A 19295-nucleotide genomic window follows, 5' to 3' on the forward strand; every position below is an offset into this window, starting at 1 on the left:
TAGCTTCCATTTATTTTAAAGTTCTGATTTGAGCTGGTGGCATGTGGGTTTTAGGCCATTTCTCTGAAGGGGGTTCAATGATTGAATTGTAAGTATTTTTGTAGCCATGGTGATTTATTGTCAAAAAAAAATCTGAGAGAGTCTGAGAGATAGTTCTTAGTGACTAGTGGAAATTTGTTTACGTTGGGAGAGTTCTTGAATGAAGTAAGTAAATTGTGTATAAAAACCAAAAGAACTGTGGATGCTGTAAATCAGGAACAAAAACAAAGTTGCTGGAAAAGCTCAGCAGGTCTGGCAGCATCTGTGGAGGAGAAAACAGAGTTAACGTTTCGGATCCGGTGACCCTTCTACAGAGTGTGTGTGTAAGTAAATAGTGTAGTGCATTAGATTTCAGATAGAAGATTCTAGAATTTTGTTGGGGCTCGAGGAAACGTTCCTAGTTTGGACAAAAGAAACATTTAGGTTTTAGTTTAGGGCAGGTTGCAGAAGCCTTGACTGAAACCTTATGTGTAAAGCAATGGCTCCTGAGAAAGCAAGATCATTTTCAAACAGTTAAAAAAGAGATTAAATATAGGTAAAGAGCTCAGTTTGAAAGTCCTGGACCAGAAGTATTTGGTTACAACTTCTGAAGGAGTTATTTGAAGTTGACAAAATTGAAGCTCAACTCTATAAAGCTTTCAGAAAGCAGTTATCAGATTCTCAAGATGGAAAATTGAAGCCACGCCCAAGTCAAACCTTATGTGTCATAGAGAAAGGCATTTTCTCTGGTGTTTGGGTGCTGTTATGAAGAGATAGGATTTTGCTTTTGCTGTGTTTTGAATGCTTTAAACTTGATTTATGTGGAAATAATTTATTAATTTTATGTCTAAATAATTTTTATCTTCACCTTCATTCTTCTGTGCAATAAATTTCTGCTTTAATGTTAAAACTGAATCTGCTATGTTGTCTGTGGCTATTGCAGTGGGTTTTCCATTTCAGACCACCCTTGTTCAAGCCAAAAATAAGCAACAAAGCATGATCTCTCAAGCCAGGTTTCAGTCTGGGATCTGGCTTGACATGAGCTGGGATCACAACAATGACATGGTGCTTGGAGGGAATCTTACGGGTGGTGAAGCCCTTAATACATCTATTATGTTGTCGACATGATAGAGAGAGTGTGCTTAGAACTCCCACACCTTCACATCATTCCTGGGGAAATTGGACTATGCTGCCCTGCTTGCTGTTTCTGTTTCTCTTGATTTCTGCAGGGCATCTGCAGAATGCTTGGCAATAATTGTACCCCTGGGGAACTGAAATAAGGAATGTGTTCCAAGTCCTCCCATCCCTTGATTAGCACTGGAAACACCAATATATTGTTTCTACTCAAATAAAGGCCTGCTAATCAGAACCTGAGCAAGTTTTCCTTTCAAGTGTTCATTCATGTTTAATCATCATCCATAATTTGGAATCCACAGTGATAGTTCATTTATTTCAATTATTCATGGAGAGGAAAACCCTTCAGCAACTGCATAGATGAATCATCTCAGACAGAGGCAACAAATTAATCTGCATTGCTGTCAGCACAGATCCTAGCAAGCAGACTTAAAATATCTTTTGTAAGTGGTTGTCAGGAAAGCCAACCCTCCAGCTCCACACCTCCCTGGGATTGCCAAGACCCTCCAATTCTGGTCCCTTCCCCATCTCCTGCTTTCTATTATCAACAGTTGCGCTTTGGCTCACAAGTAGCATGTATACCATTCAGGCCACACAAGTGCCAGCAATAACCATCGCCAATGAGGGAAAATTAAGCCACTGCATGTTGACATTTAATGGCCTCACCATCACCGAATCCTCCATTATCATCAAACTGGGGAGTTATCTTTTACCAGAAACCGAACTGGACTCACTACCTAAACACAGTGGCTACATGAGGAGCTCAGAGTCTAGCAATACAGTGGCAAGTAACTCACTTCCTGACTCCCCAAAGCTGGTCCACCATCGACAAGGCACAAGTCAGGAGTGTGATGGCACACTTGCCACTTACCAGAATGAGTACAGCTCCAACAACACTCAAGAAGCTTACTCTCCAGGAAAAGGCATCCTGATTGATTGGCACCAAAAGTCTACTTCCTCCACCACCGACGCTCAGTAGCAGCAGTGTGTACTATCTACAAGATGCACTGCAGAAATTCACTAAAGCTCCTCAGACAGCACCTTCCAAACTCACGACCACTTCCATCTAGAGGGACAAGGGTAGCAGATACATGGGAACACCATCACATGCAAGTTCCCCTCCAAGCCACATGCCAGCCTGACTTAGAAATATATTGCCATTCCTTCGAAATCATGGAAATCCCTCCCTTATGGCATTGTGGGTCAACCCGTAGCTGGTGGACTGCAGCGGTTCAAGAAGGCAGTTCACTGGCACTTTCTCAAGGGCAATCAGTGATGAGCAATAAATGCTGGTCATGCCAGTGATGCCCATGTCCCATGAACAAATTAAAAATAAATGATCTCTGACACCTCAGTGGGACAGTCCCCTGCTTGTCTGTGTATTTCCATCAGCTCATTGAGCAGTTTAAGCCTATACTCTCTGAAGTTTCGAAGAATCAGAAGAGATCAATTTGAGGTGTAAAAATGGTAAAAGGGATTGACAAAGTAAACATTGAGGTGAGTTTCCCCTTGAGAGACAATCTAGAATGAGAGGTTATAGGTTTATGAAAAGGAAGAGCAGAATTAAAACAGAGATGAGGAGGAATTCCTTCTCTCTGAATCTATGGATTTCACCCCAAGTGCTGTGAATGCCAGGAGACTGCATAAATTTCAGGAAGTAGAAAGATTTTTTTTTCCCTTTACTCATTAAAGGGATGAGGGCAAGACTGGCAGTGTTTATTGCCCATTCCTAATTACCCAGAGGGCAGTTAAGAATCAATCACATTGCTGTGGGTCTGGAGTCACATGTAGGCCAGACCAGGTAAGCATGGCAGTTTCCTTCCCTAAAGGACATGAGTGAACCAGATGGGCTTTTTTCCTGACAATTAATCCATAGTCATCATTAGATTCTTAACTCCAGATATTTATTGAATTCAAATTCCACCATCTGCCATGGTGGGATTGGAACCTGGGTCACCGGAACATTACCTGGGTCTCTGGATTAACAAGCCACTAATAATACCAATAAGCTATCACTTAGTAATGGATTGAAGGGGTCATTGAGTGTGAGCAGACAAGTGGAATTGAGGCCAAGATGAGATCAGCCATGATCATATTAAATGACGGAGTAGGCTCGAGTGGCCTACTCCTGCTCCTACTTATGTTCTGATTAAAGTCTAGAGCCTCATCATTTGTCGTCGCCTCACCATGAGCCCGTGCTCTAGCAGAGTCCTTGGTCATTTCTTCTTTCTCTCATTACGGGCTTGTGTCAATGATGCGCTGGCCAGAATGTGACTCTGATCCAACTTCAGTTTGCTTACTCACCAAGGTGATTGTCTTCCTGTTGCTGGATGGTGGGGAAGAAGGTTTTGACGGTGCATTGAATGAGACTATTGACTGTTCCTCCTCAGAGGTGTGCTACGAGGGCTAGGGGGTGCCTGGGGGGCCAGAGATCTTCTTCATTTGTCCACGACCTGGGAGTGGGATCGAGTGGCTGCGTAGAAAAAAACTTAAAGATTTGTTAGTGCTGTAAGCCAACAGCCTTCCCCAAGGTTTTATGAAGATGTCACTTTAAGATGTGCAGCTGGGCTAGCTATCTGATGCTTTCTTATCAGGTGGCTATAGACATGTAAATGTCACTTTAGCACAGGTATTTTCCTCTTGTTCTCCTGCCGTCTGCTCCTTGAGGAGTATTAGGCACTCCCCATCTGTACACATTCATACTGGCCGTGCAAGTTCTCCTGCTGCAGAGGGAGAGAACAGATCATAGACATTAGCATGTGTACAGGGCACTTCTTTGCATTGATAGATATAGATAGAGGGGTAAGTCTGCCTATCTTTGAACGTGGTCTGGGAGTAGTTTAGATTGTGTGAAAGGTAGTTCAAAGTTATTAAAGAGTTTCAACTGATACAGATCAATCAATAAGTTGAAAATAATTGAGAGTGCCCCTCTCTCCCGACCTCTCCCTCACCTTTGGTAGCCTGCCTTGCCCTTCCTGGACATTGTGTGCAATTGATTTTTTTAATTCACTCATGGGACGTGCATCTCTGGCCGGCCATCATTTAATGGCTGTCCCTAATTACCCTTGATTAACTGGAAATACGTGTGATGCATTGATGGTAGACAACAGATGAAACAAACCACAGCTGATTTGGAGGTGAGAGAAAAAGCCATTCAGTTATTTGTGGTAACACTTCCAGATGCCTATAAAATAAGAGATGGACTTGAGAGTAGATGGTCTCGTTCCATGGTAGTAGTGTCCCTACTTCGGAGTCAGGAGGTCCAGACTCAGAGAGATTTTGTAACAGCGTTGTTGGAGGTACTTCTCCAGGGCATCAAAATGCCTGCTTTTGTTGTCCAAATCTCCAAAGCAGGAATGGAAGTTACTCACCAACAAACCCAATCAGGAGTTCAGAAGTAACATCTTTACTCAGAAAGTGGTTAGAATCTGCAACGTCCTCGAACTTAGTGGTTGAGATGAACAGCTTAGACACAGTTAGGTAGAAGAAATGTGCAAAGGAAGACAAAGATGATAAATAGGGAGCGATGAGAGGAGTTGTATATGGAAAATAAACGTCAACATTGCACAGTTGAGCTGATTGGCCTGTTTTCTCTTTGGTAGCCTCAATGGTACTTATTGAATTTAGTATTTATCTTGGCTGCTTTCAGCATAGCCAACCTGTTTTCACCTGCTTATGGTCCTCATTATCTTTCTCCTTGGCATACTATGACCTATCCCTTTGTCTCCCTTCTTGTGGTTCTCTCTCTCTGAGCTCCATCTCTGCCTGTCTGATCAACCCTGGCCCCTACCCCTGACTTCAGCATACATGCCACATTTTACTAGATCCTATCAGTTCTGAAGAAGGGTCCATCATACTCAAAATGTTAACTCTGTTTCTTCACAGATGCTGCCAGACCCGCTGAGTTTCACCAGCACTTTTTTTTTGGTTTCGTTTTTGTTTCTAGTATTTCTCCTGTTTGCTTCAGAACGTGGCATAACAGGATCTGAAGCTCTCCCTTCTGATGTTGTGGACTAATGGTGCAACCATCAGACTAATACATGCTAAATCTATTGGAATTAAGCTATCTTACCATGTGCATTTGGAAAAGTTTGATGTTCCTATTTTCCATTTAAATCTCATTCAATCCAAGTAATTCGTGCTCTGTGCTGCTTCACAGCATAATTCAATTCACGAGAAGCCAGGCACAATATGAGCTGGGTGATATGAATGAGAAAATAACAATTACTGCAGGCATAATCAAATGTTTTGTTTTAACAGTTTGATGATAATAACTGACTCATTGTGACAGGTTTCTTCGTTTAACTAATTATTAGCTGTCTGAGTTTGGTGCGGTGCTGTCTTACTTATCTTTGAATGGTGCCCATGATACAACGTTGCAGAAAAATACATTGGATAAGGAGAACCTTTCTTTATTCTTTTCAAGGGTTGCGGGTATTTTTGTCAAAGGTGATTGATTTTCTTGCTGGTGACACTGGGGAGGATTTGTGGTCATAGTTACCTCATGTCGGCAGTTGATCATTTGTAAGCAACCTTCAGAAACTTTGTGAAATTTGTTACGAAGCAGCAGTTGGAATACAGTGCAAAACTAAGAATAAAGGACAATACAGCACAGGAACAGGCCCTTCAGCCCTCCAAGTCTGAGCTGACACATTTTGCCCTTCCATACTAAAACTGTCTTCACTTAATGATCCATATCCCTCTATTCCCTTCCTGTTCATATATTCATCCAGGTGTTTCTTGAAAGCTGCTATTGTGTCTGCTTCCACCACCTCCTCTGGCAGCATGTTCCAGGCACTCACCACCTTTTGTATGAAAAAAATATGCCTTGCACATCTCTTTTAAATTTCCCCCCCCATTCAACTATTCAATTAGAAAGGAAATGTAAGTCCCAAGACAGATGTGAACACTTTGCTGATCCTGGAGTCATTCTGTAGAATAGAGGATCAGGGGCTGCAATTTTGGACTGGTGGTGTGTTGATCCCTAGTGCCTTACAATCTTTGCTGATAATATTTAGTAGCAACAGCATTTGTTCTTCTTTCAGACTGATGCAGGGGAACAGCCGGTCTTGGAAGATGGAAGGTGGTGGCTTATTCTCATGGAGTCTTTGTCTCTCTCTCTCTCCTTTCCTCACCCCTCTCTCTCCCCACTCATTCCTGCTGATATAACTTATCTTTGAGGGTGGTCATCTTAGTTATGTTAATCACCGATCTAAACCCTCTCAGTCAATGACCAAAGGCAGCTACACATGAGGTCAGGATGATTGTGGTCACTTTGCCAACCTTCATCTGAAGGTACATTTACAATTCTTCCTAAAAATTAAAAATTCATTCTTTCTATCTTCCCAAACAAAACATTGATAGTAGGGAACGTATGGCATCATATAAATTGTTGACGTTAGTTCAATGGGACATTAAGATCTCAAGGATTCTTCTTACCTCTCCTTTTGGTTCCATATGAGAGACATGTTTGTACTGGTGGAAGGCGAGTTATTTTTGTAACTCTCAGGGTGCACAGAAAATGCTAAATATGAAGTTTTGAAGATGATTTGGAAATCCAACATTCCGTAAAGGACATTAGTAAACCAAATGGGCCTGTGTGATTAGTATAGTTATGGGTACCATCACTGAGGTGAGGTTTAGACTCCAGCTTTCATTAATTGCTCCAGCTTTCATTAAATTAAATTTAAATTCCATAGGATGTTATGTGAGATTTGAGCCATGTTCTCAGAACATTAGACTGGACCACTAGATCAGTCATATTGCGATTAAGTACTGGGCAGATTTTAGGCTCCAGTCAGAGCTGAAGAACATATGAGCTCTGAACAAAACAAAACAAAAGCACTGCGGATGTTGGAAATCAGAAACAAAAACAGAAATTGCTGGAAAAGCTCAGCAGGTTTACTGAAATTAGAGTTAACATTTGGGGTCGAGGGACCCTTTTACAGAACATACAAACTTATTGCTTGCTGCAACCAAGTGGGGAGCCTTCATTCTGAAGTTGTACACTCTGTAGGAACCTGAAACAAGTTTGAAGAAGCCCATGACCTGGCTGATGACTCACAAGTGCTCATGTGGCTCTCCTCTTAATGTGACATAACCCAACGATAGTACATAATAATAACATCACCTTTTCTTCAGTATAAAAGCATTTTCAGAGGGGATTGTACAGGACAATCTGTTCATCAGAAGGGTAAAACTTCTGGGTAATTATGGCATAAATACATCAGCCAGGCCTTCCAATGGGTCTTAAAAGCACTGGGTTAAAGTGGTGAGTTTACCACTGTTAGTATTGGAAGATCTGACCCAATATATTCCATAAATGAAAGCTAATTGCCTTTTAACTCCTGAGAAGAGTGAAATATAACTCTCACAATCCATACCTAAATACTTTGCCCTCTGTTATCAACAAAACAAGGCCTGCTTTTCAACACAAGTTCCACTCATAGTCTTTGAAACTACAAGTTAGAAGTTTGTTAAAGTACAGTGGCTTTGAGTTTTCAGTGGTTAAGCATAATATCCCAGTCAGAGTTAGAAACATCAGTGAGAAACTATTCTACCAGCTCCCTGCTCTCCAATAGTATGTCAGGATGCCCTTCATTGGTAGTGTCTATTTATGGTTTTCACTCAAACCCTGGTCCATTTATGGAAGGTATCCACTGGAACTTCTTTTCTAGTTCGCCTGAAGGAATACAGGATAAGTGACACATCTATGGAGTGCTTTGCAACATGATGTAAAGACAATAATCTCTCCATCAATGTCAGCAGAATGAAAGAGCTGGTCATTGACTTCAAGAAGCATGCACCTGTCTGCATCAATGGTGCTGAGGTGGAGATGGTTGAGAGAGTCAGATTTCTGCGAGTGATGGCCACCAACAATCTGTCTTGGCCCACCGTCATTAATGTGACTGTCAAGAAAGTACAACAACATCTCTACTTCCTCAGAAGGCTAAGGAAATTTGGCATGTCCAGAAAGACTCGTACCAATTTTTATAGATGCACCATAAAAAGTATCCTATCTGGATGCATCACAGCATGGTTTGGCAACTGCTTTTCTCAAGACTGTAAGAAACTCCAGAGAGTCATGAACACAGCCCAGTCCATCACACAAACCAGCCTTCCATCTGTGGACTCTGTCTATATTTCCCGCTGCCTCAGGAAAACAACCAACATAATCAAAGACCCCTCCCAACCCAGTTATACCCTCTTTCACTCTCTTCTGTCAAGCAGATTGTACAAAAGTTTGTATATGCATAAGAACAGATTCAAGAACAGCTTCTTCCCCGCTGTTATTAGACTTCTGAATAGACCTCTCAAACTTTAATTTTAATGTTGATCTCTCACTCTCTGTGCACACTCCCTGCAGTCGTAAAATTGTATTCCTCGCCCCATTCTTTTACCCTAATGGGCTTTGTATGGTACAATCTACCTGTACTGCCCACAAAACAAAACTTTTCACTTCATGTGGGTACATGTGACAATAATAAATCAAATCAAATCAAATATTCAAAACATTAGCAAATGTAATTTTCTCTGTGGCAGATCTCTGTTGCATAACCTGCAAAACAATGTAAAGTCCTTTATTCATTCACGGGATGAGGATGTCACTGGCTAAGCAGCATTTATTGCCCATCCCTAATTGCCCAGAGGGCAGTTCAGAGTCAACCACATTGCTGTGGGTCTGAAGTCAGAACTAGGCCAGACCAAGTAAGGATGGCAGTTTCCTTCCCTAAAGGACATTAGTGAACCAGATGGGTTTTTCCCCAACAATCAACAATGGCTTCATGGTCATCCTTAGATTCTTAATTCCAGATATTTTGTTGAATTCAAATTCCACCATCTACCATGGCAGGATTCAAACCCGCGTCTCCTAAACATTATCTGGGTCTCTGGATTAACTGACCAGCAATAATGCCACTGGGCCATTGCCTCCCACCATAACATTACTGAACCATAGGGCTGCTATCTCATTACAGAGAGCAATGACTGCCAATAGTTTAACCTGAAGGTCACCATGCCTCAGGTGAGGAGGGAGGTTGAAGAAGAGAGTCCTTCATGGTCTAAGGCACTAAGTACCTAAATGAGTTAACTAAAAAGCTTCACCCATGACGGTATAAATGACTGATCCTAGGAGAAGCTAACTAGTGTTTTGCAAGTCTCTCTGTTGTTGTTCTGTTAATGTTGTTCTATTGTTACATCTATGTAGGTATCAGTAATGTGTATTTACTGTTATGTGAGGCCTAATGTCTCCCACAAGACCATCTCTTACTTCAAAAACAACATAAGTAGATATTAAGCACTATGTTCACTTATCCAGACTGAGCCATCTTCTAATGAAGGGTTTGAGCGGGCTTCCTCTTCCACTTCGTATTAGTAATTTGGACTAGTATCAATTCGTTGGAGGGTCAATGTGGGCTCAGTGGGCTGAATGGCCTGCTTCCACACTGTTGGGATTCTATGACTCTAAGAAGAACGATGATTCTACCCAAGATATCTCAGATAGTTCCGATGGACCTGACTAATGTATGCCACACTGATAGATTGCAGATTGAGCCATATATACCAATCACTGCGGAGATGCCTGCCCAGGTTTAATGATATTTTTCTCTTGTATCACAGGATGTGGTTTGTTGCCCATTCTGAGCTGCCCTTGAGAAGATGGTGATGAGCAGTCTGCTCGAACTGCTGCAGTCAATCTGGCAAATTATGGATAATTTATTAAGAGAACAAAGATGGAATCATAGAGAAATTAACTGCATTAACAAACAATTTAAGCATAGTCATTTCTTCATTTAAAGAAGAATTGATTTGCTCAGTCTGTGGTCCTTTTATGGAAGGTATCCACTGCAAAACTTTTTGTCTTTAGCCTGAGGAATACAAGATAAGATACCTGTTTATTCCAAACATTAACAAACGTAATTTGTGCCATTGCAGATGAAACTATTTTGGCACATTCGGCAAGGTGAGGTCACAATAGTTTATCTGAGAGAGACAACGGTGCTGGTTTAAGCTGACAGTTAACATGCCTCAGATGAGAAGGGATGTTACGAAGGTGGGACTTTCATGGTGAACTTAACTATTATGGGTATTGAAGTCATTCTGTTTCCATTACTCTCCATCAGAGACCAAGCAACTAGACAACAGAAGAAATAGTGTAGTAGTATTATTGATGGGCTGTAAATTTAGAGGCTCAGATAATGTTCCTCGGTCCCTGGTTCAAATCCTGCTATTGCAGGTTTTGAAACCTGATTTCAGTTAAAAAGAATCTGGAACTAGGAGTCTAATGATGACCATGAATGCATTATTGATTATCAAGAAAAGCCCATCTGGTTCACTAATGTCATTTAAAGAAGGAAACTCCTATCCTTACCTGGTCGGGTCTACATGTGACTCTGGACCCACAGTGATGTGGTTGACGCTTAGGCAATTAGGGATACTGGCCCAGCCAATAATGCCCTCATCCCATGATTGAATTTAAAAAAAAACCTTCCCTTGCAAGATGTAAATTATCAATGAAGGAATGTCTTTTTTTTCTCTCCTGCTTGGTGTTTTCATTGTATGACGCAGCTTGTGATGATTGTACCATTTGACAATAATATTGGCTCAGATCATCCAATTGTGAGATCAGCATAGCAATGAAATCTGAAAGAAACATACCCCTCGGATTTTTGATGCACAAACTGTTTGGAAATTGCTTGGGAATTTGGGGGGGACAGTTACCAATTCTCTGAGAATGTTCCATAAAGTCCTGAACTCTGAGCTAGAGTCTGACACTTCTGAGGGCTCCAATGTACTCAGCAAACCTGCTCTATCCCCAGGGAACAATAAAACTAACAAACACTGCAGTCTCCACATCACCAACAAACCCCACTCCCATCACAAACCTACCTGCCCCCACTCCCTGAGATGTCACCCAGCTTAACTCAAAGCTCCCTTGACCTGACCCCAAAACATCTTCCAGTCCACATTGATCTGACACATGGATCCCAATCCAAACATGATTGTACTACTTCCTTGCCTGTCAAACTCACTACACCTTTACTCACTTACCTGGACATAGACAGGTTAAACAAATGGGCAAAAATTTGGCATGTCGAACATAATATGGGAAAATATGAGGTTATGCACTTTGGCGTTAAGAATATTGGAGCTGAATATTACTCAAATGGGGAAGACTGCAGAAAGCTGCAGCACAGAGGGATTTGAGAGTTAAAAATCACAGCAAGCTAGCATCAAGTTCAGTAGCTAATTGGGAAGGCAAATGGAATGTTGGCCTTTATTTCAAAGAGAATGGACTATAAAAGGACGGAAGTTTTGCTAAAACTAGACAAGACAACAGTTGATCACACCTGGAATACTATGAACAATTTTGCCCACCTTTTCTTAAGGAAAGACATACTGGCATTGGTGGCAGTCCAGAGAAGGTTCCCAATGTTTATAGCAAGTATGGAGGACAGAGCTTATGGGGACAGGTTTGATCAGGTGGGTCATAAAATCATGGCGTCTTGGAGTTATGCAGCGTGGAAATGGTCCAATCAGCCCATGCTGAACATTGTCCCAAACCATACTAGTCCCACCTGCCTGCTGCTGGGCAAATTTCCTCTAAACCTTTCTTATTCATGCACTTATCTAAGTATCTTTTCAATGCTGTAATTGTACCCACATCCATCACTTCCTCAAGAAGTTCATTCCACACGCGAACCACTCTCTGTGTAAAAAAATTGTCATTCATGTCTTTTTAAAATCTATCTCCTCTCACCTTAAAAATGTGTCTCCTAGTCTTGAAATCCCCCACCCTAGGGAAAAGACAGCTACCATTAACCTTATCTATACCCCTCAGGATTTTATAAACTTCTATAAGATCGTCTTTCAACCTCCTACACTCCAGTGGAAAAAAAAATCTCAGCCTATCCAGCCTTTCTTTATAACATAAACCTTCTATACCCAGCAACATCCTGGTAAATCTCTTCTGAACCTCTTCCGCTTAATATTAGAGTTTAGAAGATTGAGACTTTATTGCAACATACAAGGTTCTTAGGGAACTTGACAGCACAGATGTGAAAAAGTTGTTTCCCTTTTTGGGAGAGGCCAGACCAGAGGGCATAATCTCAGAGTGAGGAGTCAACCATTTAAGACAGAGATGAGGAGGAATGTTTTCTCTCAAAAGCTAGTGAATTTGTGGAATTCCTCATCACAGAGGAGGCTTTGTCAAGGTTGAGACACTGAGTGTATTCAAGGCTGAGATAGACACATTTTTGATCCATGTGGGAATCATGGGTTACGAGGAAAAGTAAAAAGAGTGGAATTAAGGATTGTCAGATTAGCCACGATCTCATTGAATGATGGTGCAGTCTCAATGGGCTGAATGGCCCACCTCTGCTCCTGCACCTTATCACTTATCTGTTACTGTACTGCTCACCCAGCAACCCTTCACTATCACCCACCCACCTGACATCGCACATTCTGACTGGACTATCTGCCATTCTACCCCTCAAACACTGACCTGGCACCCCATACCCCTCAATCTCTGCCCCTATATTTGCCTCAACCCCCTGGTACTTACCTCTCTGTTCCAGCTGGCACCTTGACATTATCACTAACCTGATTCTCTGACCCGTCACCAACTTATCCCCTGTCTGTAGCTTATCAAAGTGCCTTTGAAACCTCAGAATATGTCAGTTGATGCTATTAAGAGATACAGGTAGTTCTCCTATAACACGATAGTTGCTTCCCTGTGTGAACTCGCGCTATAGAAAATTGTGTTATGGAAAATTGCATCATAGAAAATCATGTTATTGGGAAATCGCTGCAGAAAATCACTACACCGATATGGCAGAAAGTCTGCATTATCGAAACAGCATCCACTATTCATCAATTGTGTTACAGCCAATTTGTGTTAATGAAACAAGCGTTGTAGCAGAACTACCTGTATAAGGAAAAGGTGGGCGATTGGCACTGGGTAACAGAGCCAGTGTTGGCATGATGGAACAAATGACCTGTGATTAATAAGATGGTGAGGTTTATCCTGGTCTTTGATGATGGTTTTGGGATCAAAGACATCTACATCATCCAAAAGATCCATTTGGATGCCCAGGTCCAATTAGCCAATTCTAGGCCAGTCATAGAGTCATCAAGTCATACAGCATGGAAACAGACCCTTAGGTCCAACTCGTCTATATCCACCAAATTTCCCAAACTAAATTAGTCCCTCTTTCCTGTAATCAAAACCAAAAGAACTGCAGATGCTGTAAATCAGGAACAAAAACAAAGTTGCTGGAAAAGCTCAGCAGGTCCGGCAGCATCTGTGAAGGAGAAAACAGAGTTAACGTTTCGGATCCGGTGACCCTTCCTCAGAACCCTCTTGCCTGTGTTTGGCCAAAAACCCTCTTAACCTTTCCTATTCATGTACCGGTCCAAATGTATTTTAAATGTTGTAACTGTACCAGCCTCCACCACTTCCTCTGGCAGCTCATTCCACACACGAACCACCCTCTGTGTGAAAAAAGTTGCTCCACAGGGCCTTGTAATTTTTCGCCTCTCACCTTAAAACTATGCCCCCTAGTTTTGAACTCCCCATCCCAGGGAAAAGACCTTTGCTGTTCACCTTATCTATGCCTTTCATGATTTTATAAACCTGTGTAAGGTGACCTCTCAACCATTTACGCTCCATGGGAAAAACAATCCCAGCCTATCCAGCTTCTCCTTATAATTCAAACAACTCAGTCCCGGTAACATCTTTGTAAATCTTCCCTGCAACCTTTCCAAATTACTAACATCCTCAACAAACCTGACAGTGTTTGCCACTTATCAAAAGATTCAATCCAAAATTTCAATTGCTTTACCTTTCATTTTTTGGCCAAGCGTTTCAGGAAGAGCTGCACTTCCAACAGGGCAACACATCCTGGAGAACTGCAATGAAGGGAATTATATGCTAAACTCCCTCAGCTGGGTGTTGGACTCATAATATTCCAGCTCAGGGGCTAAAAGACAGAGACTTCAGAAGGTGAAGAGAAAAAATTAGTGAACAAATCGTAATTGAAACCAGAAAAAATTACCTTAGCCTGCTTTCGTTAACATGTTGGGTTTTATGAACAGGGAGGCACTGGCATGGTGCATGCTGAATTTGTAGTGAAAATACCCTGGGATCTGATCAAACAAACTGTTATGAAATTTATCACTTGCTGCAGGATTCCAGTCCCTAGCCCTCAAAGATTAAATTAACACTTCAGAGGCTTCAGACAACTGCACACCAAGCTTGCAGCCATCACAGGGCAGCAGAGGGTTCATGCCAGCCAACATCGGAGCTGAGTCAGAGCCAGTGGGGATTCTGCAGTCCAACCCTCAAAAATATATTTCTGGACTGCCATTTTCAGAAGCCAGTGTGCCCAGAAGCTGGGATGTTGAAAGTCTTCTGCATGCAATCTGTTCATAATGCAATATTAGTTCAATCACTACTTGAAGGCAATATCATTTCCTTTCAGAGTTTCTCCACTCTCCTCCATCCTACACTTACTGATTTTCAATTACTCTAGTTCCTTCATCCAACCACTCTGAAAGTACCATTGGAGGGCTGAGCTTACATTAGAGAACTCCAGCCCCCCACCCCTGTCACTAGGGGAAAAGTGCTCGGCAAACTGTTAGAATTGAAGCCAGGAAAGTCCCCAAAGCCTGATGGCTTACATCCCAGGATTTTAAAGAAAGTCGTAGCAGAGCCAGTAAATCCACTGGTTATAATACTCCAAAATTCCTGAATGCAGAAAAGGTTCCAATGGATTGGAAAAATGCCAATATTTAAAAGGGAGTGAGGCAGACTGTAGAAAACTATAAACCTTAGCTATTCACCCTATCCATGGTCCTTAGGATTTTATAAACCTCTACACGTTCACTCCTCACCCTCCGATGCTCCAGAGAAAAAAAACCCGATCTATGCTGGGTTCTGAGAAAAGTTCACTCAACCTAAAACGTTAACTCTGCTTTCTCTCTACAGATGTTGCCAGACCTGCTGAGCTTTTCCAGCAACTTCTGTTTTTTGTTTCTTATTTACATGACCCGCAATTTTTTTGGTTTTTATAAGTTGTAAAGTGATTGATTTAGCATCTCATCGGGGTATTGTTAGAGTCCAGCATTAAGGAAATAATAACAGGGCCAAAAACCAAGTTGCTGGAAAAGCTCAGCAGGTCTGTCAGCATCTGTGAAGGGAAAAACAGAGTTAACGTTTCAGGCCTGGTGACCCAATAATAACAGGGCATTTGGAAAGCCAAAACACTCTCCATTCGAGTCAGATACTCAATAAAAACCGAGCTCTGAGGAAGGGTCACCGGACCCGAGACGCTAACTCTGATTTTTTTTTCTTCACAGATGCTGCCAGACCTGCTGAGCTTTTCCAGCAACTTCTGATTTTGTTTCATCAGAGTCAGCATATTTTTACAAAGGGTACATCATGGTTGGCTAATTTGCTGGAGTGCTTTCAAGCAAAATGCGTACTGGAGTTCCTGTAGATGGAGTATAACTGGATTGCCAAAAGGCATTTGATATGGTGCCCCACAAAATGTTAATAAACACATTAAGATCACATGGGATTAGGGCTAATTTATTAGCTTGGAGAGAAGTTTGGCAGACTAACATAAACAGGGAGACAGGATAAATGGGTCTTTTTCTTGGCTGGCAAGATGTAATTAGGAGTGTGTCACAGGGTTCAGTGCATGGGCCCTAACTACTTACAATCTATCAGGTATTGCCGAACAAAGAAACCTAGGCATGTGGGTGCATAGTTCCTTGAAAGTGGAATCACAGGTAGACAGGGTTATGAAGAAGGCTTTTGGCACTCTTGACTTCATAGGTCAGTGTATTGAGTATAGGCGTCGGGGTGTTATGCTGCGGCTGTACATAACATTGGTAAGGCCACTTTTGGAACATAGCGTTCAATTCTGGTCTCCCTGCTATTGGAAATAGGTTGTTAAATTTGAAAGGGTTCAGAAAAGATTTACAAGGATGTTGCTGGGATGGGAGGATTTGAGTTATAAGGAGAGGCCGAATAGGCTGGGGCTATTTTCCCTGGAGCAGCAGACGCTGAGGGCTGACCTGATAGAGGTTTATGAAATCAGGATGGGCATGGATAGGGTGAACAGTCAAGGTCTTTTCCCCAGGGTAGGGGAGTCCAAAAGTAGAGGGCATAGGTTTAAGGTGCGAGGGGCAAGATTTAAAAGGACCAAAGGAGCAAGTTTTTCTCGCAGAAGGTGGTGCACGTATGGAAAAAGCTGCGACATGAAGTGGTGGAGGCTGGTACAACTATGACATTTAAATGGCATCTGGATAGATATATGATAAGGAAGGGTTTAGAGGGATATAGGCCAAATGCTGGCAAATGGCACTAGGTCAGTTTAGGATATCTGGTTGACATAGATGAGTTAGACTGAAGGGTCAGTCTCCATGCTGTGTAACTCTATGACTCTATGACTTGGATGCAAGGAAAGAAAGTACCATAACCGAATTTACAGGTGAGAGTAAAATACTTGTGACAGTAAGTTACAAAAAAGAAGTAGGAAATTTTACAAATGGATTTGGATAGATTAGGTGAATGGGTCAAAGATTGACAGATGGAGCTTAATGTGGATAAGTGTGAAATGATCCATTTTGATGGGAAGAAGAGAAAGGAAGCTTATTATCGAAATGTAGAGACACATCAGAGTGCTTCAGTTTAGAGGGATCTGATGTCCTTGCGCATGAGTCACGGAAAACTGGTATACAGGTTCAACAGGTAATAAGGAAGGCAAATGGAAAGTTGACATTTATTGCTAAGGGGATAGAGAATAAAAGAAGGGACATTTTGCTGCAACTGTACAAGGCATTGATGAGACCATCTGGAATATTGCGTAAAATTTTAGTTCCCTTACTTGAGAAGAGATATAGTTTCTTTGGAGGCAGTGCAGAGGAGATTCATAAGATTAATTCCAGGGTCAAGAGATTTCTCTTATGATGAGAGTTTGAGCAGTTTAGGTTCTAGTCTATTGAAGAATAAGAGAAGATCTAATTGACGCTAAAGGGTATTGACGATGTATATAGAGAGAGGATGTTTTCCCATATGGGGCAATCTAGAATCAGAGGTCATAGTTTTAGGATAAGGGGTAGCAGATGTAAAACAAAAATGAGGAGAAATTACTTCTCTCTAAGATTCATGAATCTGTGGAATTCACTATCCTAGAGTGCAGTGGATGCCTGGATATTGAGTAAATCTGAGGACGACATAGACAGCTTGTAAATAGTAAAAGGTTAGAGAGTTGTGAGGAGCAGGTGGAAAAGTTGAGTTGAAGTGAGATGAGATCAGCTATGGTTGTATCAAATGATGGAGCAGGCTCGAGGGGTTGAATTGCTTACTCCTGTTCCTAGCTCTTATATTCTTATGTCAGCTGAATAAAAATTGAGAGTTAAGATAGAATTGAGAATCTGTAAAAAAAAAGATAGCTTTTGGAAACAATTTGAAATTTTGTTTTGTAGTTTGTTCTAAGATCTTTCAAATGGTGGTGCCTTTGATTGTGATTTTTTTTTTCTTTTCTGTGTAATAAATTTATGTTTTCTTAGGAAAGAGCATCTGCAGTCTCATGTCATTATGCTCTAATGACAAGCCAACACTGTAACTTTTCTTTATTCATTCGTGGCACTTGAGTGTTGCTGACTGGGAAACATTTATTGCCCTTCAGAAGATGGTGGTGAGCTGCCTTCTTCAACTGCTGCAGTCCACCTGCTGTAGGTACATCTGCAAATAGAAAAGTTACGATATATCAACATCTGTAGAGAGAAATAAGAATTAACGTTTTGGTCCAGTGACCCTCCCTCAGAACCCGAAACATTAGCTCTGACTTCTCCCCACAGATGCTTCCAACCCTGCTGAGGTTTTCCAGCAATGTCTGTTTTTGTTTCTGATTCCCAGCATCCATAATTATCTCAGTTTTTATACGTTCTATCAAGTCAAGTTTCATTCTGGGTTCCTACTTGTCCAGTATTACCATCAATTGAGGTCATGACACTATATAGATAAAGATCTTGAAGTAGCTGTCTCTGCACTTTCTAGCAGAGTTTCTGCCACATGATTACTCTTTTCACATTATTGTATACGTTTGAGGCTCATCTGCATTCTTCTTACATCATACCTGTGCAGCTAATATCTTGGAGATTTGAAACATGCACAGAGGATACTGAAAAAACTCAAGATCTCTGGCAGCATTTGTGGAGAGAGAAATAGAGTTAGCATATTGAGTCCACTGTGACTGTTTGCATGAGTCTGAGATTTATGAAGGGCCATAGAAAGATTTAAAATTAAGGATGAGAATTGTAAAACTGAGGCATTGCTTGAACTACAGCAGGGGATCAGCAATTTATACATGTTCTAGTCATGATAATAGCACCAAAAGGTTAATGTATTTCGCTGCAAACACCATATGGAAATCAAGAACATAGGAACAGGAGTAGGCCATCCAGACCCTCAAGTTGCCCAGCCATTCAATTAGACTAAGTCTGATCTGCATCTCAATTCTATCAATCTGCCTTGTTTCAATGTCATCATTACGAAGGCCATGAACACTGGTATAGAACTGTTGGGCAAAATAGCTTGCTTCTGTGCTGCAGCTGCTATGTAAATCTATAGACTCAATCGGTGAGTAAAATATGGAAGATAATAATTCAAATATTAAAAGTTAATTTCCACTATCTTGTAAGTCAATGAGAGCATTTGTCAAAGGATTATCGTAACTCGTCATTTGCCTCAAAGAGATTCATCCTGTGCAATAACTTGAACGTCATGCAAGAATAACAAATTGGACTTTTTAAAAATTCATTAATAAGATGAGGACATCTCTGGCAAGACAACATTTATTGCCCAGAGTCAACCACATTGCTGTGGGTCTGGAGTCACATGTCGTCCAGACCAGGTAAGGATGGCAGTTTCCTTCCTTAAAGGACATTAGTGAACCAGATGGGTTTTTCCAACAATCAACAATGGATTCATGGTCATCATTAAATTCTTAATTCCAGATATTTTATTGAATTTAAATTCCACCATCTGCCGTGGCGGGATTCAAACCCAGGTCCCCAGAATGTTATCAGGGTTTCTGGATTAACAATCCAGCAATAATACCACTAGGCCATCA

Source organism: Rhincodon typus, chromosome 6 (assembly GCF_021869965.1).
Source record: "Rhincodon typus isolate 14 chromosome 6, sRhiTyp1.1, whole genome shotgun sequence".
Lineage (NCBI taxonomy): Eukaryota > Metazoa > Chordata > Chondrichthyes > Orectolobiformes > Rhincodontidae > Rhincodon > Rhincodon typus.